The sequence below is a fragment of the Amaranthus tricolor genome, chromosome 1 (assembly GCF_026212465.1).
Source record: "Amaranthus tricolor cultivar Red isolate AtriRed21 chromosome 1, ASM2621246v1, whole genome shotgun sequence".
Classification (NCBI taxonomy): domain Eukaryota; kingdom Viridiplantae; phylum Streptophyta; class Magnoliopsida; order Caryophyllales; family Amaranthaceae; genus Amaranthus; species Amaranthus tricolor.
The window spans coordinates 11,286,935-11,295,616 of NC_080047.1; positions in this window are offsets into that span (position 1 = coordinate 11,286,935).

An 8,682-nucleotide genomic window follows, 5' to 3' on the forward strand; every position below is an offset into this window, starting at 1 on the left:
ACTTAATACTATAAATTATATTTTATTAAATGTTCCCACTACTCTGAATAATAGACTCAGAATATTAAAACATCCACTTATATAAGATAACTAAGAAAAATCATTAACCTCAACTAAACTAATTAGACACTTCCTAAACACATGGACCATGGTAAATATTTTTCTCTTCTAGTATGGGGCCCCTTATCATGAATCCGACATTGAAAATTCTCATGAATGAGGAAGCTAAAGTATATACTAACTTCCATAACAAAACTAAAGAAAGTACTCCACTCTCTATTCCTCTAAAATTACTACTAATAATAATAAATAATAATATGTTAGAAGAAAAAAATAATACTGTTAGTAATAATTTTAAAAGGACAATAAAGTATATTTTTTATAATGCTTATTTTGAGTGTACCACTACTATTTGCAAATTGATATGTTGGCCAAATATATGGTGTAGGTTGGAGCATATGAAAATCAATCCTTCAAACATCACTCAGTAACTCTCTAGGCTTAGCTAATTTTCTTCATCATTTTTAATCTTATGCTTCAATAACTATTATTTATCTTTGTGGAGATACCACTTTGTTGTCGAGTTCATATGGACATATGGTAACGGGCCTAACGACCGTGTCCCATCGTCAAAGGACCTACTAAACGCGTATGGACTAAGGAGAACTAATATTAATCACAATGAAATGTTTATTTTCAAAATAACATTACACTTTTGTCATCTATAATTTTATATATATATATATATATATATATATATATATATATATATATATATATATATATATATATATATTGTGATAGTATTTTGTTTTCTTGTCAAGTGATAAATTCAGTTTTAAAGCTCTTTTATTCTTTAAACACATAATAAATTACACAAGTATAGGATGGTGGGGGTAGCCTACAATTTAGTGAACCACCTTTAATCTTTGCGTTGTTTGCGTTTGTTTTTCAAGCTTAAATCACCTTAATACTTGTAAAATAGTCAATTTCATTAGTATATTTTTAAGCCATGATATTTAAACTTTCTTAATACCTTTATACTACTACTTCTGAATAGCCCTCCATAAAAGGTAGATTAGCTTGAATTGGTTATACATAATTAAAACAAACATGATATTGGATATAATAATTGGAAAGTAATAGTTGTTGTATAATAGTAGGTAGGTTATTTGGTAGGAAAATTTTCCTAATTAATAAGTTCTCAATTACTCTTGTTTAAATTTGAAATTAAGATTGTTCGTGTTCATCAAATTGAGTAGATTATTTCGATCAATATCAAGAGTAGTGTAATTTGCATATGAACTTAGATCTAAACTTGGATTGTAGGGCTAGTAAGCTTTAACACATCTTTGTCACTTTATTAAGAAGCAAGTAGGCCACATTAGAGGTGTTCATTCGGGTGATCGGGTCGGTTTCACGACGGGTCTCATTCGGTTCAGTTATATTTTGGATCGGTTATTTTTCGGATGCGTGTTACGGCCGGTCACACTTGGGTCATGTCGGTTAGTCACGATTCGATTGACGATCGGTTATTTGAGCTATCGGGTTAGCATCGATTCGGTGTTGGTTGAAGTTTGCGTCAAGTAGTCAATCGGTCTCGGACTGTCATCGGTTAATAATTGGTTCGATTTTATCGGGTACAGATCGGGTTCGGGGTATTATTTTCCAGTAGAATCCGACTACGTATTACTAATTACTATAGATCGAGTCAATATCAGATTAAGTTGTTAGACATTTTTTGATTGATGGTGAGATTCCCCTTAATTAAGGTAAAATAGTTAAAATGCAAATCAGTTAGTGATTATTACTTTGTTATTTTTACTTGTTTGACTGTAAATTAAAATTAAAGTTTTATCATTTTTCATCAAATTTGATTAAAAATAGTTAAATAAACATTGACCATTGATTATTAACTCTAAATATATGAAACCATTTATGTATAAAATTTAATTTATTAAAATTTTTATTACTTTATTAGATTAACTAATAAGATGATTGAATATGAGTCATCATACCTTTATATTCAAATTGGTTCAGGTTTACAGCATTTCGATTAAAAATTTGTTCGGGTTAAGTCGGTTTTAACCGGATCAAGTTCGGTTTTAAGCATGATTCGGGTCGGGTATGACTTGGGTCAGTCACTATTAGATTCGGGTAATCTCGGTTAACTGTTATATGTCGATTATAAAAATCGGTTGCAGTTCGGGTTTGATTTTAAGAATTTCGGTTATAATTCGGATCGGGCGCAACTTCGGTTCGGATAATGTCGGTTCGATAAACCTAAAAAAGAAACATATTTTCGGGTTGGTTAACTTTCGATCTCGGTTTGGATTTTCGGGTCGGGTTACATTCGAACAACTCTAGCCACATGTTACATGTTTCTACTAAGAAACTGTCAAATTTATAAATGGGACTTTAAGTAGAAAGTACCTTAGATTTAAGGGAAGTGAGATGATCTAACTGCCACGAGTGGTGTACCTGCAACCATAAAGAAAGACTAAACAGGGCGCTGATGTCCCGAAAAGCCCTCCGATGCTTAATTCAGACTAGGCAAGGAATGTAAGTGCTAAGTGTAAATATGAGTATGAGAGTAGAATTCCATAACCCGATTTTTATAGAAGGATAATCTATTTATAAGAGTTTCAGTATGGGAGTTGTAACAGCTGGTTGGTTATTTCTATAGTGCTTCCTTATAGAGAGTGTGACCATGAAAGTGACATAGTTGGCAGCGGTTGTCTGAGATAATGGGTAGTTACCCCTAGAAGTGTCTTCACTTGAGGTGAAAGTGGAAAAATGCTATGTAATGTCTGATCAGGATGAGCATGTGACTTTGACCATTAGAGTATTAACTTCAAGGGTCAATATTGACTTGTACTTTTGACCCTTGACCCATTGACCAATGGTATTTTGGGCATTTCGAGTATTTGGGATTTCTGATCCCCAACATTACAATTATTTTAAACATCGTTAAGGCTATACTTATGATTATTTTAATAGAAAAGTTTTCCAATCTCAGTTTAAAGCGGTGCTTAGGAACACTTTTAAACGATGAACAATAAAATTATAAGAAACTAAATGTTATGATTTGATATAAATGTTTGAGTCTTTTAATAGTAGGATTAGCTTAACAAATGATATTTAGCCTACTCCTACACATAGTGAAAGTTATAATATGTGTGTGATATCATATTGGATAGACCATAATTGATTTACTCAAAAAATAATATTTGCTTTTGAATTAATGTCTAAAAAACACGATGGTCAAAACATAGAAAAAGGATTAATAGAAATATGTAGATAATGGAACTTGCTATATATGATTTTCTCTTGTTCCAAAGATAATGCTTTGACAAACATTAAATGTATGAAACAAAACTAACTTTTAGTTTGATCCTAGGTGGTTAATTATCACATATAAGATGTTGTACTCATGTAATAAACTTATAGTGTCAAGAAGGTATTAAAAGTTATCTGACTCATTAGATCCCATTAGAAGTATAGTTAATTGACTTAGATTAGAATAGACTCGAACAATTATCTAATGAATATTAATTATATAAAATACATTGACAATTGGATTTCTCACCCCTTGGAACTCGAACCATGATTTTTTAAAAAAATAATGAAATTAAATATCGTCCCATCATAACATTATCATATAAAATTTCATATTAGCACAAATTTATAAATATTTTTAAGTAACGATCAAAAATCTTAAAGTCAACAACTATAAAATTATTAGTGAATCTAATTTACAACTCAATCTCTATCAATCGGATTTATTTGTATCCAAAACAATAATGTCCAATTAGAACTAAACAAAAAAGTGAAAACCCAAAACCAAATTATTCCCAACTTAATCTTCGGACGAGTCGAACCTAATGCAAACCAAAAACTTAGTTAACTGATCATTACCCGCAATGCTTAAACTGTGTATATCACCAGTGGTGGACATATATGTTAAATAATGGTGACTCAAACATGGCAAACACCATTGGAAGAAGATGAATTTTGGGTCAGAAGGGAGTTCGCGGGGCGCGGAGCAAGACAGCATGATCTCCGCGGGGCGCGGAGTCGCCTCTGGTCCAGCTTTCGGCTCGCGTAATTTTATGCGGGTCGCGTAATTGAAGTTTCTTTTCACGGGAACCGTTTTTTAGGACGGTTACCTTGATATGTGATCGGTTATTTGTGGTTACTTAGGCCCTAAAACCGTCTTTCAAGTCGTTTTATTATAAATACATCTCCTTGTTAGCATAGGGTGGTATGATTCACAAATTAAAAGAGAGATCACAAGAGAGCCATCGTAATTTGTGAGCGTGATTGTAATTCATCTTGTATTCTTTGCGATCATAGTGAAATTGTTTGTTCTCGGTGCCGGTGGACGTAGCTATCTCATTGATAGTGAACCACGTTAATTTCTTGTGTCATTTCCTTGTTGTTTGCATTGAATTTCTTGTTGTTTCATTGTTGTTCATCGCCTTTGCTTCCGCTGTCGCACAACAATTGGCATCAAGAGCTTAGGTTTTAATTCCTTGGAGAGTTTTTTGAGTGAAACAATGGCCGGAGATTCGACAATAAGAATTGAGAAATTTACCGGGAAAAATAGCTTCGGGCTATGGCAAATCAAGATGAAGGCTCTGTTGAAACAGCAGCAAATCTGGCGTCCGTTGGCTTTATGGAGTACCACTGCGGGGTCGAATGATGGATCAACTGACGCACAATTAGCAGTAATGGAGGAAAAGGCTCATTCTACCATTTTGCTAAGTCTGGATGATCATATCATCACGGAGGTCGCTGATCAGGCTACAGCGGCGGAACTTTGGATGAAGTCGGAGTCATTGTATATGACTAAGTCGCTGACCAACAAATTATTGCTGAAGCAGCGGTTGTTCAGCCTCCGAATGCAGTCAGGTACTCCCTTACGGGAACATCTTGAAAAACTTAACTCTATTTTACTAGATTTGCGTAACTTAGATGTTAAAGTAGATGATGAGGATGCTGCGTTGATTTTACTTGTGTCTCTACCGTCTAGCTATGAGAATTTTGTGGAGTCGTTTGTTGTTGGTAAAGACTCCCTGACCCTAGAAGAAGTGAAGGCAGCACTTCATACTAGGGAACTTCGTCAAAAGGCTATAGGTGATAACGGGGATAGTGGCAGTGGGTTGTTTGTTAAGTGCGGGAAGTCTAAAAAGAAGAAGGGGGTTAACAAGGGCAACAATATTGGGTCGGGTGCTGAAAACGGCAATGAGGGATCTGGAAAGACTGCGGGGAAAACCTGTTATTACTGTAAAGAACCGGGTCACTTTAGGGCTAATTGCCCGGTGAGGAAGGGCAAGTCCCAAGCTGCTGTAGTTGAAGTAAAACCGAAGGAGAACTATAATTCGGAGGAAGACTTGGCATTAGTGAGTTCGGCTAAGTCTGGGGATCTTTCTGATGATTGGGTTCTAGATTCGGGGTGTTCGTTCCATATGAGTCCACATCGAGATTGGTTTGCCACGTATGAGCCTTGCAATGGGGGTAATGTTATTGTAGGTAACAACGCACCTTGTAAGGTTACGGGTATTAGATCCATGAGATTGAGGACTAGTGATGGGCGAAAGTTGACATTGACTAGGGTGCGGCATGTCCCTGCTTTGGGGAAGAATCTGATTTCATTGGGTGCCTTGGATGATTTGGGGTACAATGGAGCGTTTTCAGATGGGGAGTTGTCCATTTATCGAGGTTCGGAGTTGGTACTTAAGGGTATCAAGAGGAACACCCTCTATGTCTTTGAGGGTGCCACACTGTCTAGTTCTGCGGTTTGCGCATCAGTATCTCACCAGGAGATGACCAAGATTTGGCACATGAGGCTCGGTCATATGGGGGAGAAGGGGATGCAGCTTTTGTCTAAGAGGGGTCTACTATCCGGGATCAAGGTTGCCAACCTTGAATTTTGTGAGCACTGCGTGTTTGGAAAGAAACACAGGTCAAAGTTCAGCAAGGGTGCTCACATTACTGATGAAGTGCTCGATTATGTCCATTCAGATTACTGGGGTCCATCTAGGGTCGAAGGTATGGGAGGTTTCCGCTATTTTGTGTCATTTGTAGATGACAAATCCCGATACACATGGCTTAGGTTGCTTAAGTCAAAGGATGAGGCCTTCAAAGCTTTTAAGCAATGGAAAGCTTTGGTGGAGAATCGACAGGGTAGGAAGATCAAGAAGCTACGAACAGACAATGGGCTAGAGTTTTGCAAAGAGGAGTTTAATCAGTTCTGTGCAGATGAGGGTATTGGTCGGCATCATATCGTCAGGATGACACCACAGCAGAACGGTGTTGCAGAGCGGGTTAATCAGACATTGCTTGAGAGAGTTCGATGCATGCTCTCTAATGCAGGGCTTGGGAGGAGCTATTGGAGTGAAGCTGTGATGACAGCTTGTTATATCATCAATAGGGGTCCTCATTCGGGAATTGACTTCAAAATCCCGTTTGAAATCTGGAGTGGTAAGTTGCCTAGTTTCTCTAATTTGAAGATCTTTGGTTGTGTTGCTTATTATCATGTTAGTGAGGGTAAGCTCGATCCACGAGGCAAGATGGGGTGTTTTGTTGGGTACGGTGATGGTGTGAAGGGGTTTAGGATCTATTCGCCTTTGGAGCGTCGGGTCATTCTTAGTAGGGATGTCACTTTTGATGAAAGCACCATGTATTCCAAGAAGAGCTCGGAGTCTTCTGATTTTGGAAAAGAAGGGGAGAACATACTACAGACAGATGGGGTGCTTAAGGTACACCAGTCATCCATTGCTGATTTACCTCAAGTGCAATTTACTGATGATGATGCTGAGGTTCCAGTGCCGAGTACTCCTGAACCTGAGGTTGTTCCATCTCCTCCTAACTCTGGGGAGGAGGTGGAGCAGTGTAATCAGGGGTCATCTAGTCAATCCGACACCATTCTTGAGAGACCTAGACGAGTTATCAAGAAGCCTGTTAGGTTGATTGAAGAGATGGAAGGAAGGAATTGCTTTGTTGAGAATTTGACAGGTTATGCATTGAGTGTAGCTGATGATGTAGAGTCATATGAACCTGCCACGTATAAACAAGCAATTAGTTGTAGTGAGTCTGCGCAATGGCTTGCTGCAATGGGTGAAGAGATGCAATCTCTTTACAAGAACAGAGTATGGGAACTTGTGAAGGTACCAGAGGGGAAAAAACTTGTAGGGTGTAAGTGGATCTTTAAGAAGAAAGAAGGGTCAACTGAATCTGAGAAAGTTCGTTTTAAGGCTAGGCTAGTTGCAAAGGGGTTCAGTCAGGTAGAAGGGGTTGACTTTGTGGAGATATTCTCATCGGTGGTTCGACATACTTCTATTCGTGTGCTATTGTCAATTGTAGCACATTATGACTTTGAGCTAGAGCAGCTGGATGTTAAGACGGCTTTCCTTCATGGCGATTTGGAGGAGGAGATTTTGATGAAGCAACCCGAGGGATTCGAGATTCCAGGGAAAGAGCACTATGCATGCAGATTGCTAAAGTCGTTGTATGGACTTAAGCAATCCCCTCGGCAGTGGTACAAGAGGTTTGATTCTTTTATGGTTTCGCATGGTTTTGATAGGAATTTGTATGATTGCTGTGTGTATCATAGTAAGCTGGATGACGGTTCCATGATCTATTTGATATTATATGTTGATGACATGCTTGTTGCCACGAAGAATAAATCGGACATTGCTAGGCTTAAAGAGTTGCTTAACTCGGAATTTGACATGAAAGATTTGGGTCCAGCTAAGAAGATTTTGGGTATGGAGATCTATAGGGATCGGGCTAGAGGTAAGCTTTTCTTGACTCAGAAAAGTTACATCGAAAGGATTTTGTCTCGTTTTGAGATGGAGAAATCGAAGCCTATAAGTACACCAACATCTGTGAGCTGTAAACTGTCTTTGTCTATGTCACCTCAAACTGAGGAAGAGTTGGCGTATATGTCTAGAGTTCCTTATGCCAACGCTGTTGGCTGTTTGATGTATGCTATGGTCTGCACTAGGCCGGATATTGCGCACGCTGTCAGTGTTGTGAGTAGGTTCATGGCTCGACCTGGGAGAGAGCACTGGCAGGGGGTGAAAAGGATTTTTCGCTACTTGAGAGGAACAGCTGATATTGGTCTTGTGTATGGAAATGGTAAGGAGTGTTTGGTAACTGGATATAGTGATTCTGATTATGCAGCTGATGTGGATACCAGGAGGTCGGTGACCGGATACGTGTTTACTTTGGGTGGTTCTGTGGTGAGTTGGAAGGCTACATTGCAGTCCTCGGTTACGTTGTCTACTACTGAAGCTGAGTACATGGCTTTAACTTCTGCAGCTAAGGAGTCTATATGGCTCAAAGGCCTTGTAGGTGAACTGGGTATCGCACAGGATTTTGCTACAGTGTATTGTGATAGTCTAAGTGCCATTTGCTTAGCTAAAGACCAAGTACACCATGATCGGACCAAGCACATTGACGTCAGGTATCATTTCTTGCGTACTGACAAGAGGGTAAAGGTAAAGAAGATCGGGACCGTTGACAACCCAGCTGATTTCTTTACTAAGTCTGTTCCATTTAGTAAGTTTAAACATTGCTTAGACTTACTAAATATTGATTACTATGTGATGGAGTAGGCCCTTAGGGGCGGTGTTGGGGAGCTCCTGTTGTAGGCATGTTGGCCTTAAGGTGGAG